The sequence below is a fragment of the Hippopotamus amphibius genome, chromosome 2, assembly GCF_030028045.1.
Source record: "Hippopotamus amphibius kiboko isolate mHipAmp2 chromosome 2, mHipAmp2.hap2, whole genome shotgun sequence".
Lineage (NCBI taxonomy): Eukaryota > Metazoa > Chordata > Mammalia > Artiodactyla > Hippopotamidae > Hippopotamus > Hippopotamus amphibius.
In genome coordinates this window covers 215,309,292-215,330,847 of record NC_080187.1, presented here as the reverse complement: position 1 = coordinate 215,330,847, position 21,556 = coordinate 215,309,292, and the positions used below count along the sequence as shown (strand labels likewise).

At 48.0% G+C, this 21,556-nt stretch overlaps 1 pseudogene; it reads right to left on the bottom strand.

The window, feature by feature from the left end:
- Positions 1-4,794: 4,794 nt before the first annotated feature.
- Positions 4,795-21,210, bottom strand: LOC130844711 (stress-induced-phosphoprotein 1-like; annotated as a pseudogene).
- Positions 21,211-21,556: the final 346 nt, after the last annotated feature.

Genomic DNA, 21,556 nt, shown 5'->3' with positions numbered 1-21,556 from the left:
TTTGGTTATAATGTGTCTCCATGTGGGTCTTCTTTGAGTTCATCTTACTTTGAGTTCATTGAGCTTCTTGGACATTTATATTTATATCTTTCATCACATTTGTGACGCTTTCAGTCATTATTTCTCCAAATATTCTCTTGGCCATTTTCTTTCCCTCTTCTCCTTCTGGGACTCCCACAATATATATGATATCCACTTGATGGTATTTCATGGGTCCCTTGGGCTATGTTCACTTTAAAAAAAAATAAATTTATTTATTTATTTTTGGCTGTGTTGGGTCTTTGTTGCTGCATGTGGGCTTTCTCTAGTTGCAGCGAGTAGGGGCTACTCTTTGTTGTGGTGCACAGACTTCTCATTGTGGTGGCTTCTCTTGTTGCAGAGTGCAGGCTCCAGGCACACAGGCTTCAGCAGTTGTGGCTCACAGGCTCTAGAGCACAGGCTCAGTAGTTGTGGTGCACAGGCTTAGTAGCTCTGTGGCATGTGGGATCTTCCTGGACCAGGGCTCAAATCTGTGTCCCCTGCATTGGCAGGCAGATTCTTAACCACTGTGCCACTCAGGAAGTCCTATTTTCACTTTTCTTCATACTTTTTTCTTTCTGTTCCTCAGCCTTGATAATTTCCTTTGTCCTGTCTTCCAAGTTCACAAGTTTTTTCTTCTGCCTGTTCAAATCTGCCTTTGAATTGCTCTAGTGAATTTTTCATTTCAGTTATTGTACTTTATAGCTCCAGAATTTCTTCTTGGTTCCTTTTTAGGTTTTCTATCTCTTTATTGATATTTCCATTTTATTCACACATCATTTTCTTTATTTTCTCCCATCTTCCTTTAATTCTTTGAGCATCTTTAAGACAGTTGTTTTAACGTCTTTGTCTAGGGGGACTTCCCTGGTGGCACAGTGGTTAAGACTGCATCCCAATGCAGGTGGCCTGGAATCAGTCCCTGGCCAGGGAACTAGATCCCACATGTATGCTGCAACTAAGAGTTCTCATGCCTCAACTAAGGAGCCCATGTGCCACAACTAAGGAGCCCACCTGCTGCAACTAAGACCCAGTGCAACCAAATAAATATTAAAAAATAAAGTCTTTGTCTAGTATATTTTCCATTATGTCTTTCTTAGAGATAGTTTCTGCTGAGTTCTTTTTTTCCTTTGAATGGGTAATACTTTTCAGTTTCTTTGTATGCACTGAAATTTTTTTTGTTGTTTAACACTGGATGTTTGAATCTAATAATGTGGTAACTCTGGAAATCTGATTCTCTCCCTTCCTCAGAGTTGTTTTTTGTTTTTGATTTTCTTTATTGTGCGTATGATTTTTTGAAAAATTGATATAGCCTGTCTTTGTGCTGAGGATCAGCCTGAGGTATACATTTAATGTCTTCTTGGGTCTTTTCTGAGCCTTTCTTTAGGCATGCGTAGTAACTTTCTAATTTTCCTTGTAAATGCAGTTGTTTTTGAGCATCCTAGTTTTCTAGCTGTTTTTGAATCTCTGGCTCATGAAAGGGAAAAAATGAAAAATGGAGTGAAAATGGTGCTAGCCTTCTATATCTCTTAGAAGTCACTTCATCTCATGGGGTGGAGTTCAAACAGTAGGGGGAGGTGCAACAACAATGACTGCCCACTTCTCTTTCTTCACCTCTGTGATCAGAAGCAGCAATTACCAATCATAAAAAGTCTCCAGGGATTCCCTTGTGGTCCAGTGTTAGGACTCTGTGCTTTCACTGCCGAGGGCCCAGGTTAAATCCCTGGTCAGGGAGCTAAGCTGCATGGCATGGCCAAAAGAGAAGAAGAACAAAAAAGAAAAAAAAAAAAAGATCTCCAGGAGCTTCCCTGGTGGTGCAGTGGTTAAAAATCTGCCTGCCAATGCAGGGGACATAGGTTTGATCCCTGGTCTGGGAAGATCCCACATGCCGTGGAGCAACTAAGCCTGTGCACTACAACTACTGAGCCTGTGCTCTAGAGCCTGTGAGCCACAAGTACTGAGCCCGAGTGGCACAACTACTGAAGCCCTCATACCTAGAGCCCATGCTCCATGACAAGAGAAGCCACTGCAATGAGAAGCCTGTGCACCACACCAAAGAGGAGCCCCCCGCTCTCTGCAACTTGAAAAAGCCTGCATGCAGCAAGAAAGATGCAACACAGCCAATAAACAAACAAATAAATAAATTTATTAAAAAAAGAGAGATCTCCAACATTTGGAGGACAGTGTCCTTTTACCCATCCTAGCTCCCACTAGGTCCATTATACTATTCCCTTGGTTCATATTTCAAAATAAAAAGAGGTTTTTTTAATTTTTAAATTAATTTTTGAAAAACAGACACAAGAAACACATTAGTAAAATACAATAAAAGGGTATTTTAAGACTCTTCATTTGAGCATCCATCTGAAAAAAAAAGACAAAAATTGGACTTTGAATGATTGGACATTTGATTTTACAGAATTATTATTCGTTTTACTTTTTAGGTCTCGTAATAGTCCTGGGCTTTTGTAAAAAAAAAAAAATCTTTAGCTTGAAGATATACAAACTGAATTAGCTATAGGTGATGTTATGTAAAGCTTGGGGTTTGATTAAAATAATCCAGTGTAATAAGAGTGTGGAGAGTATAGAGGAAGCAAGGGTGTCTATATGTTGATAATTATTGAAGATGAATAATGGAATGATTATATTTTCTTCTATGTAGATAGAAAATTTTCATTAAAATGGGGTAAAAATATTCATTTAGATGTACATGTGTGCGCATTTATAAACAAATATCTCTCTACATCTATCTGCCTGCCTGCCTGTCGGTTGGTTGGTCTATCTATCATCTATCTATCTATCTATCTATCTATCTATCTATCTATCTATCTATCATCTATCTCTTTATTCCCTATTGCATACCTGACCTTCCAACTTGGAGAGATTTCCTTCTGCTTGAAAGTACCTCTTAAGTCTGCTAGTGACAAACTCTCTGTTTTTATATATCTGCAAGTATCTTCATCTTGCATCCTTTTCTGACATATATTTTTGCTATGTCTTGAACTTGACGCCGTCGTTATTTTCTTTTAGCCCATTGAAGGTGTCATTCTATGGTCTTCTAGTTCCTGCTGTTGCTGTTGAGAAGTCAGCTTTCAACCTAATTCTTGCTCCTTTGAAGGCAGGCTTTTTTCCTCAAATTCTTTTTAAGATTTAAAAAAATGTGTCTTTGGTTTTTCTGATGTTTTACCATGATGTAGTTAGGTGTATAATTAATTGTATTTATCCTGCTTGGAATTTATAAGGCTTCATTATTTAAAAAACATTCTGTCATTATTGTTTTTAAAAATATTGCTTCACCCTCATTGCCTCTTTCCCCTCTCTGACTCCAACTGAAGGCATATTTGATCTACTCAGTGTATCCTGTTTCTCCTACTCTCTCTTCTGCATGTTTTACTCTTTTGTCTCTTCATGTTTAATTCTGAATATTTTCTTCTGACCTATCTACTAGCTCACTAATTCTCTCTTAAGTTTTATCTAATTGACTATGAAAACTATCCATGGGGTTATTAATTATTGTACTTTTCTACTTCGAAATGTTTCCAATCTGTGTCTTTTTTTCTTGTAGTTTTGTAGCTTTTAATTTTTCTCAGTCTTTTATCTCCTTGAACATAGTAAACGTGGTTATTTTTTAGTCTGTGGCTGATGATTCCAATATCTGGAATCTCTGGGGGTGTTTCTTTTTTCTTTTCTCTCTCTTTTTTATAACCATGCCTGACTGGCTTGTTTTATTGGAGAAGAGGATGTGGAGTTAACAATGTGAAGATGGTACTGATCTTGAAGAGACAGCAGTGAGCAGTCCTGAAGAGAGATCTTAGTTCCCTGCTCAGGAATGGAACCTGGGTAGCCTGGGTAAAAACCGGGAATCCTAAGGCTAGAAGCAAGAATGTTTCAAGGAGGCAAAAACTGTAAGAACAGGTACGAAATTTATTATTAGAGACACAGCACAAGTGGGAGAGCACACAGAGAAACAGTTTATTTAAGACAGAAGGCAGAAATACACACCCAGAGAGAAAGGGTATGGGCGTCCTTCCTAATGAGCAGGAGTACAGTAAAGAGAGCAGTTCTTCTGGGTCTTTGTTTACCTTTGGCCAATTATCTTGTTTCTTTTTTCACACCTGACTGGTCCTAGGACCCTGCCCGGCATGTGTGTGCAACTTTTGGCTAAGATGGATCCCGCTGCAGAGGCCTGTGGGGGGTATATCCACCCTAATTATGGACCCTCATTGACCCCCAAGGAGCCTTCCTGTGCACGTGCAGATGGGAAGTTTTCCTTGACCTCAGGAGTGGTCATCCTATCTCTTTACTTCAGCAGAGCTCAGCTTCTGCCACTAGCTTTGTCCTTGGAGTGTCTGAGAACAGAGCTTCAATTTTACTCCACCAGACAAACACCATCTGTCCAACCCGGGGGCCCATCTATCTCCTACCTCCGTATCTGAGGTTGGGAAGAACATCCCCCCCCCCCCATACATGCCCACTACCACAAACAAAAAATAATCAGCTATGAGGGAGCAGCCAAGACAGTGACTGGGGGTCAGGAGAAGGAGACGTGGAGCTCAAGGGCAGCAGAAGAGACCACGCGCGGGCTGGGAGGGTCCAGAGGCAGCAGCTGCGTGAATAAGATGAGTACAAGTCTCTGTATCTTCCACATATGTATGTATAAATATATAAAGATACGTTGTCACTCCCCTACACCTTCGCTCCCTTCTTCATGCTGCTTGCTGCAATCGCAGCTCCTTTCTCCACATGAGGGCAAAAAGAAGGGGGACGATGAGTACATCATCACTAAGTTGCAATCAGACCCATATTCATCAGCCTCTGGACCTTCTATGCTATTACAAGAGTCTTTCATGTTCACTGAGTGCCTAGGCGTTCTTCTTTTTTAAAAAAATTTTCATTGAAGCATAGTTGATTTAAAATGTTGTGTTAATTTCTTAGGTACAGCAAAGTGACTCAGTTATACATATGTTACCGACCGGGGTTCTTGGCCTCCTTAATCAATAGAAATTGATCAGAGGGCAGACAAGAAATTCAGGCAAGGCTTTATTGGGGCCCCTGCTGCAGCAGTGGGGAGCAAGAACAAACAGCAGGTTCCCTTGCTAGCTCGCTCCCTCAGGGGGGTGTGAGCTGATTCCTTATGTGGGGCGAAGGTAGGGGTGTGTCCAGGGGTGGGGTGGGAGGGATGGCTTAGGTGGTTTGCCTACCCCTTAGGTGGTACTGTGTGCAGGGGGCATGGGCCATACCCTGCTTTTGCTGCAGGCTCTTTAGAAGTGGTAGTTGGGCTTTTTGGTCTCTTTGTATCTTGTCGTCCAGATTATTTTTAGTCCCTCATAGCTTTGTATTCTGTTGCTCCAGATGTTTGTCCAGGGGCAAGCATTGCAGCATTCCAGACCTATCTGCTTCCCCCCTGAGACACTCTACACCTTTATTCTTAAGGGGGAGGGGGCTGAAGGTCTCTTCTTCTGAAACTTCTTCCTGCTGGACAGGGGCCGCAGACCCTAGCCTACCCTAGAGGTGCAGAAGTCCCTTGATGACGATTCCAAGGCCCTGTAGGGATCTGGGCCATTCTCCGCTGGAGTGGGTTGACTGCCTTGAGCCATGATGAGCCTTACTTCAAACTGTTGGAGCCTAGAAGACACAAACTTAACCAGAAGGTTAAACAAACAAAGGCTAAAAAGGGGAAGAGCAACACTAGCCATTAAAGGGCCTAGGAAGGGAAGGAACCAGGTTAACTTTGGGAGGGCTTCCTTAACTGCTGACCGGACAGCTGAGGCGGTATTGTCCCTGCCAAAATTGTGAAGCCACTCTGCCCAGGTGTATATTTCCTTATATTCACTTCTACGTGTCCTGTCACACTGATCCAGGTGCAGCAGGGAGTATTAGTTCTCATACGGAATACCTGTGGATGGTGCCTGGCTTTTGCATAGGTATCTCAGATCTTCCACCGGCTTGCAGGTGTATTGTTCTTCTGTTGTGACCTGCACGGTTTCTGGAGGTAAAAGCTTTAGTCTGGACAAATGTACCCAACTATATATCCCTTGCAGTTTGACAGCAGTGGGGATGGTGGTTAAAATTAGTTTATAGGGGCCTTTCCATTTTGGCAATAGTTGGTCTTTGGGGGAATCGTCTTTCCAGGTTTTAAGAACGTGGTCCCGGGGTTGACTTGTGAAGGAACTGCTCCCTCCTCTGTATTTTTAATGGGAGCTGGCAGTGCCTTGTGGGCATAGTCCTGGGTTGCCTTCTGAACTTGTCCTAGATTAATATTATATCTCAGGGCTCGGTTCACTTCCTCATCCAATAGAATATCAGTAGTAAGAAAAGGTCTCCCATAGGTCATTTCAAATGGGCTAAGCCTCAGACCACTCCTGGGGGCTACACGGACCCTGAGGAGGGCAATAGGAAGCAAGTTGGTCCAGGGTCATGAGTCTCTTGGCAGAACTTTGCTAAGGATTTCTTTAAAGGATGGTTCATTTTCTCTACCTTCCCTGAAGACTGGGGATGCCAAGAGGTGTGGAGCTTGTAGTCTGTCCCTAGGGCTGTTGTGGGCCCCTGTGATTCTGGCTATAAAAGAGGGCCCATTATCGCTTTGGAGGGGCTTTGGAAGTCCAAACCAAGGAATTATTTCTTTTAAAAGGGACATACAGACTTCCATAAGCTTTTTTAGAATGGGTGGTGAAGCCTTCAACCCATCCTGTGACAGTATCAACAGACACCAGAAGATAATTGTATCCTGATTGTGGGGGCATTTGGGTGAAATCTAACTGCCAGTCTTCCCCCGGATGTGTCCCTTGGTATTGAATTCACCTGAGTAACGAAGCAGGGATTGGATGGGCCTGTAGGTTACTATGGGCACATAAATCACAGGCAAGCATTACCTGTTTTTACTGCTCTTTTTTAAAAAAATAAATTTATTTATTTATTTATTTATTTATTGGCTGTGTTGGGTCTTCGTTGTTGCACACGGGTTTTCTCTAGTTGCAGCTAGCGGGGGCTACTCTTCTTTGTGGTGCGTGGGCTTCTCATTACAGTGGCCGCTTTTGTTGCGGAGCACGGGCTTGGGCTTCAGTAGTTGTAGCACGTGGGCCCAGTAGTTGTGGCTCACGAGCTCTAAAGCTCAGGCTCGATAGTTGTGGCACACAGGCTTAGTTGCTCTGTGGCATGTGGGGGATCGAACCCATGTCCCCTGCACTGGCAGGTGGATTCTTAACCTCTGCACCACCTAGGAAGCCCTTTACTGCTCTTTTAAGCCCCTTCCCTGAAAAAGCCTTGTGCATCAAGTCCCATAGTGCATCCCTCCCGTGGTGGGTGGCATCATGTAAGCTCTTAGCAAGTTTCCACCGTTGGGCCTCAGGAATTAGAACCTTATCCTCCTTTTTATACCAGCCTGTGCTTCCTTTTTCATAGCCCCATTTCTGAGCATTTTCTTGTTCCCGTGGGGAATACTGGGGAAGGCTAGGGAGTTTAGGGGGCCATAATTTGTTCAGGTTCCTGAAATCGAGCTGCTCATTTTGCAGTTTGCTTTGCTGTTCCCTTGGCTCACAAAAGACCCATCCCTCCGACGGCCCCTGCAGTGGATTACTGCTCCCTGGGGCGGAAGCTGCACTGCTTCCAAGAGCCAGAATCAAATCTTTACGTTTTATGGGGGAATTTCTAGCAGTTAACATTCCTCTTTCTTTCCAAATGGCAGCATAAGCCTGTGACAAGGAACCTATATTTAGTGTCAGTAAAAATATTTAATTTCTTATCCTTCCCTAATTGCCAAGTTCTCATTAATGCTAATGCAATTAGTTCAGCCTTCTGGGCTGACGTCTGGGGTGGCAGGGCCTTGGCTTCTATGACTTCATCTAGACTCACTACAGCATACCCCGCCCTTTGGGTTCCCATTTCTACAAAACTACTCCCTTCGGTAAACCATTCAACCTCAGGGCTGTCATGAGGCTCATCCAGAAGATCAGACCTGCTGGAGTAAGTTTGTTCTATGGTCTCTATACACTGATGCAGTAAGTCTCCACTCTGGACCACTGGAAGCAGAGTTACTGGGTTCAGGATTTGGCACACCTTTAAGGTAAAGTCGGGGGTGTCCATTAGAAGGGCCTGATATCTTGTTAACCTTCCCCCAGTCAACCAATGATGTCCTTTGACCTCCAGCACAGACAGTACCTCCTCAGGGGTTAACACATCTGTGTTGTCTCTTGTCCCAGGGTGAGCTTGGAAGCCTCATTAACCAACAGGGCTGTGGCTGCTACTGCCTGCAGGCAGCTTGGCCATCCCAGGGCCATTGAATCCAATCGTTTTGAAAAGTAAGCCACTGATCTTTGATTCAGTCCCTGCTTTTGGGTCAGGACTCCTAGTGCTATCTCTGACCTCTTGTGAATGTATAGGGTAAAGGGTTTGTCCAAATTTGGAAGCCCCAGTGCTAGTACTCTACTCAACTCAGTCTTTAGAGTCTCAAAGCCCCGCTGGTGGTCCCTATTGCATTGAAGGGGTTCCTGTCTCCTCCATTTAGAGCCTCATATAGGGTTTTTACTATAAGGCCATAATTTGGAATCCAGGTACAATAGAACCCAGCCATCCCGAGAAAGCCTCGAAGTTGCCTCTTTGTGGTTGGAGATGGTCATGCACTAACTGCTGTTTTTGATCTATGGCCAGAGCTCATGCCCCTGGGCTCGAAACAAATCCTAAATATTGAACCTGCCGCTGTGAGATCTGAGCCTTGGTCGGAGAGATTTTATATCCCCTTTTTGCCAGAAAATTTGGGACCCTAACAGTATTTTGATCTGACTCTTGTTTGTTCTCACTACTTATCAATAAATCATCAAAATATTGTAGCAGAATTCCCTTCTCAAGGCCCAGTTCCCTCAGTTCCTTTGCTTACACATTTCCAAAAAGATAGAGGCTGTCCTGAAAGCCCTGCAGAAGCACTGTCCAGGTATATTGGGTAGCCTCCAGGGTGTCAGGGTCCCTCCATTCAAAGGCAAAAGGGTACTGAGAGGCTGGATGTAGGGGAATACAGAAAAAGGCATCTGTGAGGTCCAAACAGAGAAATACCGGGTGGCCCCTGGCACTTGGGTGAGGAGGGTGTGTGGGTTTGGCACCAGCAGATGAACAGGGCTGATGGCCTCGCTCACTGCTCATAAGTCTTGCCCACACTAATACTCCCTCCCCGTCAGGCTTCTGAACAGGGAGGACCGGGGTGTTGCAAGGGGATTGGCAGGGCCTGGTGAGTTGAGTCCGTGTTTTAGGTATTTGCTGAGCAGCAGTTGGATTCCCCTCAGGGCCTCAGGCTTTAAAGGACCTTGTCTCTTACAGGGTATTTTTCCCCGGGCCTTAAACTTTTTTTTTATTGGGGGAACACGTTTTGCCCTTCCGGGCACCGAGGTATCCCAAACTGCAGGATCTACTCATTCTCTGATTCTTGGGGCATGTTTTGGGGAGTATCATGATGACCAGCAGGTGGGTCATCGGAGGCTACTAGTGGATGCACTCTCTGTTTGCATTCTCTACCTCCTTGGACTCCATCCTGTCCTAAGAATATACTAGCTCCTAATTTATGTAGCGAAACTCTTCCGAGGAGGCAGACAGCGCCTTCTGACATGTACAAAAAGAAGTGAGTAATAATAATGGACCTGACGCTGCAGGCCAGGGGCGATGTAACTCGCCTTACCTTTGGCTGTCCATCAGCTCCCGTCACAGTAGAGTCATGGCTGGAGAGGGGGCCGTCCAGAGCAGAACAGAGCAGGCGGCTCCAGTGTCTACAAGAAATTCAGTTCTCCTGTCTTTCACATCGAGGGTGATCCGAGGCTCCACTGGAGTAATGAGAACAGATCAAGTAGGATCGGGAGCTGGGCAGGCGCTCGGGCCCCATCAGTTGGTGTGCAGGAAGGAGTCTCTCATCTGAAAGGTTCACAAGGAATTGGGGCTGGTCAGGGTTGCCCCTGGGGCATCCACAGGAGGGCACTGAGGACATTCTCCCTTCCAGTGCCCCCTTTCTGACAAAAGGCACACTGGTTTGGGCCCAGGTGGCTTCTTGGCGATTTGTCCAGCCTTCTCGGCCCTCCAGGGTCCCCTCGAGGTGGTGGGTGGATCAGAGCAGCCAAAAGCTGCGTTTTCTTTATCAGCCTCTTATCCTCATTGGCCTCTTCCATTAAGTCTCGGTGGTTATAGACCTTGAAGGCCTCCTCTACCAAGGTTGACAGCAGGGTTCAGGGCCCAGGCTCAAGCTTTTGCACTTTTCTCCTGATGTCAGGAGTGGCCTGGGTGATAAAATGCATGGCCAAGCGTGTCCTCCCTTCTGCGGACTCAGGGTCTGTGTTGGTGGACTTGCTGAATGCCTGTCACCCGCCTCAGGAAGACTACCGGGTTTTCACCTTTTTCCTGTGTAACCTCTCAGACCTTATCACAATTTACGGGCTTCACCATACACCTTTTCATTCTTTCTGATAGGCAAGTACTATAACCTCTCATCCTAGCCTGGCCTAGACGATCTTCGTAGTCTCAGTGAGGGTCACATTCTGGGGTTGTGTTCCCACCCGCCTGATAAGTGTGGTGGTGTGGACTGGTGGCCAGTAGGCCATCTCCGTGTTCCCTGGCCTTTCTCAGTATATGCTCCTTTTCATTGGGGTGCAACAGTGGGCCAGAATAACCATGATGTCCTGCCAGGTGAGAGAATGTCAACCCCAGCCTCATAAATTCACCCCTACACTTGTCAGGGTTCTCTGAGAACCTGCCAAACCTCTCCTTGCAGATTCCTAAGTCTCCCACTGAGAAGGGTACACACACTCTAGTAATCCCTCTGCTCCCATCAGCTACTTCCTAGAGGGGGTAAAGGCCTTGAGGGGCAGAGGTAGGGGTTAACTTTGAACCTGATCCTGGGTGACAGGAAGGTCCACTACAAGGTACCCCGGAGGGACTAGTCTCTCCCTCCTGGTGCAATGGAGGATATAAAGGGACATAGGGAGGAGGAGTTTGGGATCAGTCAGAGGGACCCAGAGAAGTAGGAGGCTCCGGGAAAGTAGGTGGGGCTTGATTTCCCCACTGAGCGTTGGGGAAGGTTAGAAGGGGATCATCTAAAACATCGAGTGTTTTCTGATTCCCTGGGCTTTTGATTACAGGAGCTGCATAGAGCAGAGTTTTGGAAAAGGATCATAAATGCTTGACTGTAGGGAACCTCAGTCCATTTTCCCATCTTGTGACAGTAAAGATCCAACTGCAAGATGGTATTATAATTTAGAGACCCATTTTAGGGCCATTTTTCTCCATTCCCCAATTTATGTAAGGACCAGGCAATGTTACAGTAGAGTTTAAGTTTTTCCCTTTTCATCTGGGGTATTTTGAAAATTTTCTAATTTTTTTTTTGGTGGGGGGCACCGTGTTGGGTCTTCATTGCTGTGTGCTGGCTTTCTCTAGTTGTGGTGAGCGGGGGCTGCTCTTTGTTGTGGTGTGTAGGCTTCTCATTGCAGTGGCTTTGCTTGTTGTGGAGCACGGGCTCTAGGTTCGCAGGCTTCAGTCGTTGCAGCATGCAGGCTCAGTACTCATGGCTCGTGGGCTCTAGAGCATAGGCTCAGTAGTTGTGGTGCATGGGCTTAGTTGCTTCATGGCATGTGGGCTCTTCCCCGGCCAGGGATCAAACCCATGTCCCCTGCATTGGCAGGTGGATTCTTAACCACTGCGCCTCCAGGGAAGTCTGAAAATTTTCCAATTTTTAAGGATATACTCCAGAGGTATTTCTTCTGGCTTAGAAGAGGATTGTCCCATGTTGCATAACCTGCAACCAAGAGTACTTTCAGAAATGAAGTCCAGCGTCCCAGAGACATTTTACCAGGATGCTTTTGTTGGAAGGGGGTTGGAGTGTCCTCTAAATTCCCTTCTCACCTAATGGGATTTTGAGTGTCCTCTACTCTCCCATCACCTAACCAGATGTCTCTGGTTGACCCAGTCCCTCGAGCGAGGGGTCCCCAATAGGGGACATTTGAACCAGTGCTGGTGCATTGCCAGGTCTCTCCTTGAGGAGGACCTGTTGTGTATAAAGCTTATGTCCTATAACAAGTTTCCCTATGTTGGGGTGTACTCCTCAAAACTGAGCATCTGTAAAGCCTAGGATGTGGGCTGCTTGGAAGTGGCCAGCCCAAAAGGTCATCTGTAACAAGGTATGGGCTGCCAAGGCCTGGAGTGAAGGGGGTCCTAGAGGTGCAAAAAGGAGCTCCTGGAGGATTTTGGAATTCAACACACTGGAAAATACCAAGGGGCTCAGGACCTGAGGGCCTAGAGGTGGGAGTATTCCCACAGGGGATTTTTGGACATAGAGTAAGGTGAGACTAGACAGCTGAAGAACCGAAAACCCTTTCCCCTGTTTGGCGGCTACGATAAAATTGGGGAGAGTCTGATGAGTCTATCTGACACAGGCAACAGCGAGTTTGGACAGTGTTTCCCATGTAACTTAACATATCAAATGAACCCAGTTAGTTTAGGATCTCTCTTTGGGGTGCTCCAGGGGCCCTTTGAAGCATCCAAAAGTTAGCTGGAGGTCAAAAGAACTTTAAGTAGATTTTTTTTTATTTTTTGGCTATGTTGGATCCTTGCGGCTGTGTGCACAGGCTTTCCTTAGTTGTGGCAAGTGGGGGCTACTCTTCCTTGTGGTTCGCAGGCTTCTCATTGTGGTGGCTTCTCTTGTTGCAGAGCATGGGCTCTAGGCATACAGGCTTCAATAGTTGCAGCATTTGGGCTCAGTAGTTGTGGTGCACAAGCTTAGTTGCTCCGCAGCATGTGGGATCTTCCTGGAGCAGGGATCGAACCCATGTCCCCTGCATTGGCAGACGGATTCTTAACCACTGCAGCACCAGGGAAGTCCCTAATTAGAATTTCATATTTGGGAAGTCTGTCAAAAATTTCAAGAAGTTTTAAAACACCTGGTCAGGTAGAACTATAGGTCACTGTGAAACAATGATTCCTTGAGCGAAGGTGAAAAAAAAGATTTCAAAAGTAAATACAGATCACTTAAAGGCACAGAAACTCACACAATCTGTCATCAAAAGCAGCAATCCAGGAAAACTTTGTTCTCTTATGAGAGAGGGAGGAAACAAATTCAGTCTTGCATCAGCCTACTGTTAAGAAAATCCATTACCTGATTAAATTTAATCCAACTTTAGAAAATCCTGACCATGTACAAAATTCTTTTCTCAGTGTTCCTTTTCCACAAACCTGCTACAACTTTCTATAGCAACATATTATCCTGTCCCTTATTCTTTCCATTCAGAAATAACCAGCTCTAGAACAAAAATTGTCTTTTTTTCCTTTAACAAAATATATTTCCATTCCTCATATCTTCTTTTCTGAAAACGTACATCCTACCCTCAAGGAACCATGAACTGTCTTTTACAGTAGCATTCTGTAGATCAGTAGAGAACATCGTAAGGCAGCACCAAACAGCTTTAGTTGCTCTCTCACAAGAAGACAAAAATAGGTAAATTTAGACCTGTTTAGCAATTAATATCCCAATATTTCATCTTATTTGAAATGGCCTTCAAAGGGGAGGCTGGGACGAAGTGAGAGAGCAGCACTGACATATATACACTACCAAATGTAAAATAGATAGCTAGTGGGAAGCTGCTGCATAATACAGGGAGATCAACTCGATGATGGGTGATGACTTAGAGGGCCAGGATAGGGAGGGTGGGAGGGAGTCTTGGGAGGGAGGGGATATGGGGATATATGTATAAATACAGCTGACTCACTTTGGTGTACCTCAAAAACTGGCACAAGAGTGTAAAGCAATTATATTCCAATAAAGAGCTTAAAAAAAAAAAAAAAAAGACTACTGCTAAAAGAAACCAAAACTTTGCCTCTGCTAATTCCAAACTCCCAATCCTACCTACCCCTCCCCCCTTGGCAACCACAAGTCTGTTCTCTATATGTATGACTCTGTTTTTGTTTCATAGATATGTTGATTTGTATCCTATTTTAGATTCCACATATAAGTGATATCATATGGTATTTGTCTTTCTCTTTCTGACTTTTTTACTTAGTATGATAATCTCTAGGTCCATCCATGTTGCTGCAAATGGCATTATTTCATTCTTTTTGATGGCTGAGTAATATTCTATTGTATACATGTACCACATCTTCTTTATCCATTCATCTGTCGTTGGACATTTAGGTTGTTTCCACGTCTTGGCTATTGTAAATAGTGCTGCTGTGAACATAGGGGTGCGTGTATTTCAAATTATAGTTTTGTCTGGATACGTGCCCAGGAGTGGGATTGCTGGATCGTATGGCAACTCTTTTTTTAGTTTTTTGAGGAACCTCCATGCTGTTTTCCATAGTAGCTGCACCAATGTGTATTCCTAGGGGTACTTCTGCACCTGTTCCAGGATGAACTGCATGGCCAGGTCACTCATTATCTGCTGCACCTCAAGGCAGCCATGGCCCATCACGTCACATCTTCAGGCCGTCATGTTGGTTGTACTGGGCCATCACATAGCGTTGGTAACCGTCTGCCGCCCCTCCTTTACAGTTGGAGTCCAGGTCTGTTGCCTTCCGTAGACATTTGTGGCCTTTGAGTAGTCTTTCATCACTTTTAGGGCAGATGCATTCCATGTATAACCCTTGATGAAGGTTGGTTCTAGCTGGATACATTGCTCACAGTCCTTGAGTGCCATATGAAACTCCAGGAGTTTGCTATAGCAGGCAGCTTGATTGCTGTACAATTTGGCATCTTTTGAGTTCTGCTTGATGGCTTCCATATAATGCTTCCTGGCCCGGGGATAGTCCCTTTTCTGGAAACATGCATTGCCTTTGTTCTTCTCCTCTAAAGCCAACTCAGGGTTTATGTAGACCAGTTGCTCTTGCTCCTTCAGGATTTTCTCTTCCTGTTGGTATTTCTTGAGCACATCTGGGGTTCAGTGCTTTACCAGAGACTTGTTGTAGAAATGGATGGCATCCCCGTACTTTTCTTCTTTGAAATAGGAGTTGCCAATTTGAGCATAAGCTCTGGTAGTCTGTCAGTAGTCTTCTTGGCCAACTTCAAAGCTTCTCACAAAGCTCCCAGAATTACTATAGTCGCCCTTTCCAACGTACACGGCTGCTTGGTTGGTCATGTAAGTCATGTTTCTGGGGTCCAGACCCATGGGTCTGTGATAGAGCTTCACCGCTGTGTCAGAATCTTTCTTCTTATAGGCATCACTCCCCAGTTCTTTTCCTTTTAGTGCCTGCTTCTTACTCTCCTGAAGATCTTCTTCCATTGACTCTAGTTTGCTGTCCTTTTTGGGAGGAGGTGGTGGTGGAGGTATTGCCTGGGATCGCTCTCCAACTTCTAGTACAGATTGGGCTTGTTGAAAGGGTTCATGAATTTCCTCTCTGCCAACGGGCCTGCATAGTCTGTAAACCCTCTTTGAGCTGAGGATTGTTTGCTTTGTGTTTTAAACTCTCCTCGTAGGTTCGCTTGGCTTCTTCAAATGGGTTTAAGAACTCGAGAGCTTCTGTTTTTTTGTGAACAGTCCTTGCCCCAGTCAGGTTTGAAGGTGAGAGTTTTGTAACCATCCTCTGAGGGTGTTTCTATTGTCTGTTATTTCTGCTAGTTCTTGGTTCGTGTTGTTGTAGCTCCTCCTGTGCCTGGTAGCCCTACTTGTGTGCCAAACATTAAAAAAAAAAAAAATTAGTCTGTAAAATGTCTTGAGGATTAAGATAATGTTATCTTCCTCCAGGGACAATTTTGTTTTCCTATCCCAATGCCTGAATTCACTAGAAATTTAAGATCATTTTTATCCAGTTTTAGCGATTGAGACTCAAAGCTGGGCTGCAGTCTATGTGAGGTCTGGCTTACTTCCAGATCACCCCTACTCCCAAGGTACAGCTTTCTAGTGTCCCAAACCAATGGCCTGTTGGTTTATAAGAGCGGTACACACACCCTGCCCCAAACTTTGGCAGGCCCTGGACTCCAACTTTTGTCTCTATAGTAACATAGAAGCTATTCAAAGTACTGATCATCTTCCCCCTTGCCTTTTCAGGACTGGCAAACACCCCCATAGGAAAAGCAGCTCCGAATGCTCAGCCTCCCTGTCTGAATTTCTGTCTCCTCCTGCATCTTGCTCTCAGAATTCTTCACTATTGTGTTGACTCTCTGATACCTTCAAGCAGATTTTTGTTTCTCTGTGGCCAGAGTTTTTCTTGAAGGTAAAAATTGCACAGCTTTTCCAGTTTCTTCCTTGGTTGAGGGACAATTCATACTGCCTACTCCTTCTTGAGTCAGGAACATGGAGTTGGAAATGAACCTGGAAAGAATGAGGGTTCCCACTTAGCTCGAGTGGATGGTTCTTGTTAGGGAGGCATGGAGAAGGGTGAAGAGAGGAAAATCACGACGGGCTAGGAGCACCTGCAAGTGTGGGCTGCCTGGAATGGTTGTGTGCCCCAAAGACCACCCACTGCCTCCAATGAGTGAGCCCTGCTCCTGTCGGCTGAGTTGCGTGCTGCTGAGTCAGAGAAGGGAGGCCAGGCATAGGTTCTACCTAACACAGGCCTAAAGTCAGGGCTAGGGCGGCGAAAAACAGAAAACCCCAAATAACAGTGGTTTGAATAAGATAGACATGTATTTCTCTCTCGTACCAAACAAGTTTGGAGGTGAGTAGTCCACAATTGGTCAGGTGACTTTACAAGGATGTCTAGGACCTTCCTTTTTGCTCCACCATCTTTCACTCACAGCTTCTATTTCATGGTCCAAGAGCTTGAGTTTCACATTTCCATCAACAAGAAGGAGCAGGACAAAGAGTAATACCTTTTCCTTTTGGGGACACTTACCCTACATTCTTCAAGGCACTCTTATCCTATTGGCCAGAACTGGGTCACATGGTCACACCTAATACAAGGGATGCTTGGAGATATAGTCTTTATTCTGGACCACCCCATGTCCAGCTAAGAATAAGGGATAGTGGGGACTTCCCTGGTGGTCCAGTGGTTGAGACTCTGCGTTCCCAATGCAGGGGGCCCGGGTTCGATCCCTTTCTTAGTCGGGGAACTAGGAAACTAAGATCCCGCATGCCACATGGCATGGCCAAAAAAAAAAAAAAAAAAAAGGGATAGTATTAGTAATGAAGACTGGGAGCAGGAGTATTCAGGGACAACTAGTGGTCTCTGCTAGTGCCCTCCCCTTTCCTATCCTGTCCCCCTCTCCTCCAGGAAGCCTTCCCTGACATCTTCAGTACTTACTTAGTCTCACTTCCTCTGCTGCACAGCTCAGAGAGTCTGACCCCTGTAAGGAAATTTTGAATTAAAAAAAAAATTACTGGATGTTTCCAATGGAAAACTATGCACTATTTTGATTAGAACACATTCTTCTGATGCTCTGTACATATATATTTAAGCAAACATCTCTTTTTAACAATCTGTACATTGTGGATGACTGACAGCAATGCAAAATAATTGTTTATAATCATGCAAACAGATTGTTCACTGGAGATTTAGACCCTCTCCTACCAACAGAGGAAGCCAGTTTTACATATATTTATACATTTATTTAAACATTCCTTTATTCCATTAAATTAAGGCTTCTTTGGGCTCTCCTTTGAACTGGTTGTAACATCTGCCTGGTTCCCTCATTAATACTGAGTTAAACACAAGCTTTAACACATGTTCATTTTTTATCTGTATGAGAGCCATGATTTTCCTTTTTTTCCTTATTCAACCCCACACACAGCCTGACTTGGTAAGGGGGGAATCCAGCCAGAGGTTCCAGCAGGACAGGTGCCAGCCTGGGCCGGAAAACCCAGGAAAAACGGCTTTAGGCCTCAGACCCCTGACCTTAGAGGACACTCCTTTTGAGATAAAAGGCAGGTGTGGGGCCAGGTTTCCTGCTTGGGCACCATTATCCCCGGGAAGGAAGGACAGCAGGTGAGGCAGAGGTGGGCAGGGGAGAGGCCGGGAGGCAGGCAGCCTACCGAACTCAGCAGGGACATCTACTTATTCTTGCTCCTGACGGGGGCTCACAGAGAGTTTCTCACCCTGTCAACGTGCTTGAAAGAGGTGGGTTGACATCCCAGATACCTGGGTGACGTGGCAGTGGGCAGGGCTGTAACCTGAGACCCTTCCCCATCCTGGGGGAGCCTTGGCTGGGTCCCTGAGCTAGGGAACCGGGGGCTCTGGAATGTGGCTGGACAGCGTGGGGAGGGTTCCCTCCTGCGCACGTGCTGAGTCACCTGTAGAGCTTTGCTAAAGCTGTTCTCTGGGGCCAGCACACCCTCCCTGGAAGCACAGTGATGCGGGAAGGTGCCGTTTCCTTTCTCACACCACCTCTCCTCTCCCTCCTCAGGGCCAGCACGCGGCCACCTCAGCAGTCATGGCAGGGTAGGGGGAGGACGGGCTGGGGGGTGGGCCGGGACTGAGGTCAGCCAGGCAGCTGGCCAGAGGCCTCCCGTGGCCACGGAGAGTTGAGAATTCAGCGGAGGACGCAGCGTGTCCCTCCCCCACGCTCTTCTCCCTGTGTCTCCTGTGAGCCCCCTATGCTGTCCTGGTCAAGGGCGCCCTCAGGCCCTCACGGCAACCCTTCTCTGAGGAGCAAGTGCCAGACAGGGGATTAAGGTCTAGATGGGGCAGGCACCCGGAAGGGGCACATGGGGAGTGTAAACTGGTCCCCACCTCCCACCCCCACCCCACCAGGGGCCTGGGAGCCCGGAAGAGAGAGCCAGGAAGGGGAGGCCCACCTCTGAAGCCGGAGAGGCCGTACCTCTGGAAGGCCCACAGGCAAAGCTGAGCGTCCGCCGGCCCCGCCGACGGTGTGTCTAGGCAGATGTCTGCCTGGTCAGCCCTGGGACCACCGGTCTTGTTCCTCCCCTTGGGGTCCCACCTTGCCCACTGCTGCCCTGCTCTCCAGGACTCTGGGTCTCCACGCACCCTCTCTTGTGCTGGACTAGGGTCACAGGGTGACCCCCCCCGTGCAGCCCCTCCTCCTGCCCCGGGAAGCCACTGTCCCCGATGCTCACAGAGAGCTAGGCCTGCCCTCTGTACTCAGCTACGTCAGGAACGGGGCACTGCGGGGTGGGGAGGTGCAGAGCTCTGACACAGAAGAGCCAGACTACAATCACACTAGACGGTTGCCCTCCCAGGGAGCTCAGGGCATGAGGGAGGCACAGGCACGGGCTGCCGTGCCTGGGAGGGGCCCGGCGCTCGAGCTGGTCCACGAGAAGTGGAATACTACCCAACCCTTGGCACCAGATCCCCCTCCCACCCCAGACGCTGTGAATCTTCTACAAGTTCTTGTACTGAAGTCCTTGATCTCAGGCTAGAATCCCCACTCAGTTTATTTCAGGTATGAGGACAGGGTATTTCAGGGGTTGGGATGGCCATCCTATTGGAGCACAGGGGAGGAGCAGAGAGTGCCCAGGTCTAGCCCAGCTTAAGCGCAAATGCCAGTACCAGCGCTGTCGTAGACTGAGCCCCAGCCCGCTGCGTAACCTCGGCCCTGATCCTGGATGTAGGCTGAGCCCCGAGCCCCAGCCCTGAGCTTTCTCTGTAAAACTGTGCTCGATCAGCAGGGGCTCGATGGGGAGAGTGAGCACGTGTTCATCTCCCACCACTGGAGCCCGAGCTGAGCCCTTGCCCAGTGGCCTGGAGCGGTCTGCAGGCATGTTTCTGTCCCTCGTCCCTCTCGTGTCCCTGGGAGCTCCTGCTCTGACCATTGCTGCTAAGCTGGCCTCGGTGCTGAGAGAATCTTTAGCCCTGCTCCCAGCTTTGGCCCCAGCCCGGCCCGGCCTGGCCTGGAGGGCCGCTGGAGGGGCTGGGAGATGAGGACCTAGTGTCCTCGGGTGTGAGTGGCCTTCGCTCTTGGACTGGAGCCATCAGAAACCAAATCTTCCTGGCCCTGAGGGTGCCTGGGAAGGGGGCGGCCCTGCCAGCCTGGGCGGGGGTTGGGCAGAGGGTGCCACACTCACCCCTCCTCGTGGAGCACTGACATTGCCGGAGACAGAGGCTTCCTGGCATCACCAGTAAGACCTGGGCGCCCTGGGAACACAGGCAAGGGAGATGGAATGGAGTTGCCAGAGTGGGTTGGTTGGCCTGGGGGATGGGGTCTCAGGCCGGAGTAGGGGGGGCTTGTGGAAGGGCAGGTAGGAGCATGGGGGCAGTGAAACTAGGACTGGAGGTATAAGGTGTCAAAGACAAAAGCCTGCCCTTAGGAGGGCATCCACCCCACAACCTGGCCAGGTCTGGACCCTTAACCTCTTCGCCCAGAAGGGGATGGGCGTGCAGACAGAGGAGGGCAGGTTTACAAAGCAGTCGAGCTGTGATTGAACAGTGGAAACGGGCTGGGCTGAGGGGTTTGCCTGATCCTGGGATGATATATGTGTTAGGGTGGGGCTGGATCGTGGAGGAATTTTTCCCTTAGGAAGGGGAGCAGGTTTGAGGAAGGAGTGCATCCAGGTAGCAGTTGCTGGGTGGTGACAGGAGGCAGGCGAGAAGGACAGGAATTTCCAGCCTGATTTCCTGCTGTGAAAGGTTCTAGGGATTTTCTCCCCTTAAGGGGCTCCTGCGGCCTGCCTGTCCTGAGTGACCTGGGACAGGTCACTGACCCTCTCAGAGGGCACACACAGGCGAGGAGCCTGGTGGGAGAGGCTTTGCGGGAGCTGGAAACGTCCTATGGCTGCCGGGGTGGGGCGGGTGGCGGGGGAGGGATGTGGAGCACGTCTGAGCCCCAAGCCCAGCTCGCTCCCGTGAAGGCACCAGACCCCTGCCCTTCCTGCCCTCGGCACGCAAATCTTCTTGGGGCCACACCGGTCCTTCTCCTCCTGTGTCTGCAGGGGTTGGGGGGGGGGGGGGAGGCGGGGTGGTGAGAGGAAAGCAGGAATGACTGCAGCAAGGACCAGGAGGAGGCTCTGGCTGAGACTCCACACCATGCTGGGTCTGCCCAGAATGCCAGGTCGGCAGGGGGCCCGGGAAGGACCCCTCATCCCAAAGCCCACACACATCCACACCCAACATCCTCAGTCCAGGCCTCGGGCCAGGATCCCACGTGGGCCCAGTGTGGGGGGCAAGATGAGGACTGTTCTCTGATCTGCCCTCCTCCAGACTCCCCTCCTAGCCTGATGTGGTGGGAGCTGGGACCAGAGTGCCTCCGGAGCTGGGGCAGGGGAGGGGCGTGGCTGTTAGCATCACTGCCCTCCACTAAGTCCCACCCCACCTGGACGCCAGCAGCGCTCCCACCACAGTTAGCGCCTCTGCCATGGTAACAACGCTGCCATGACTGCCACTGTCGCGGCAGCCCCGCCCCCACCATCAGCACCACTACCCCCCCCCCCCGCCCCCGACCTGGACCATCAACATCACTGAGACCCTCACCACCTCCATGAGGAGCACCCCACCTCACAGTCTAAAGACTGGACAGGACTTTTCACTCGTTTCAATAGGTTCTCAGGCCTATAACCTCTCGAGCTCTGGGGCTGGGACATTCAGCAGAGCCTGCAGCCCAGAGGGGGGCGGGGCTTGCACCTGAGCTGCAGGGCAGAACTCGGGAAAGGGGCCAGGCAGGCGCAGCTCAGGGAGTAGCTGGAGGCTTCAGCTAGCCAGAGCT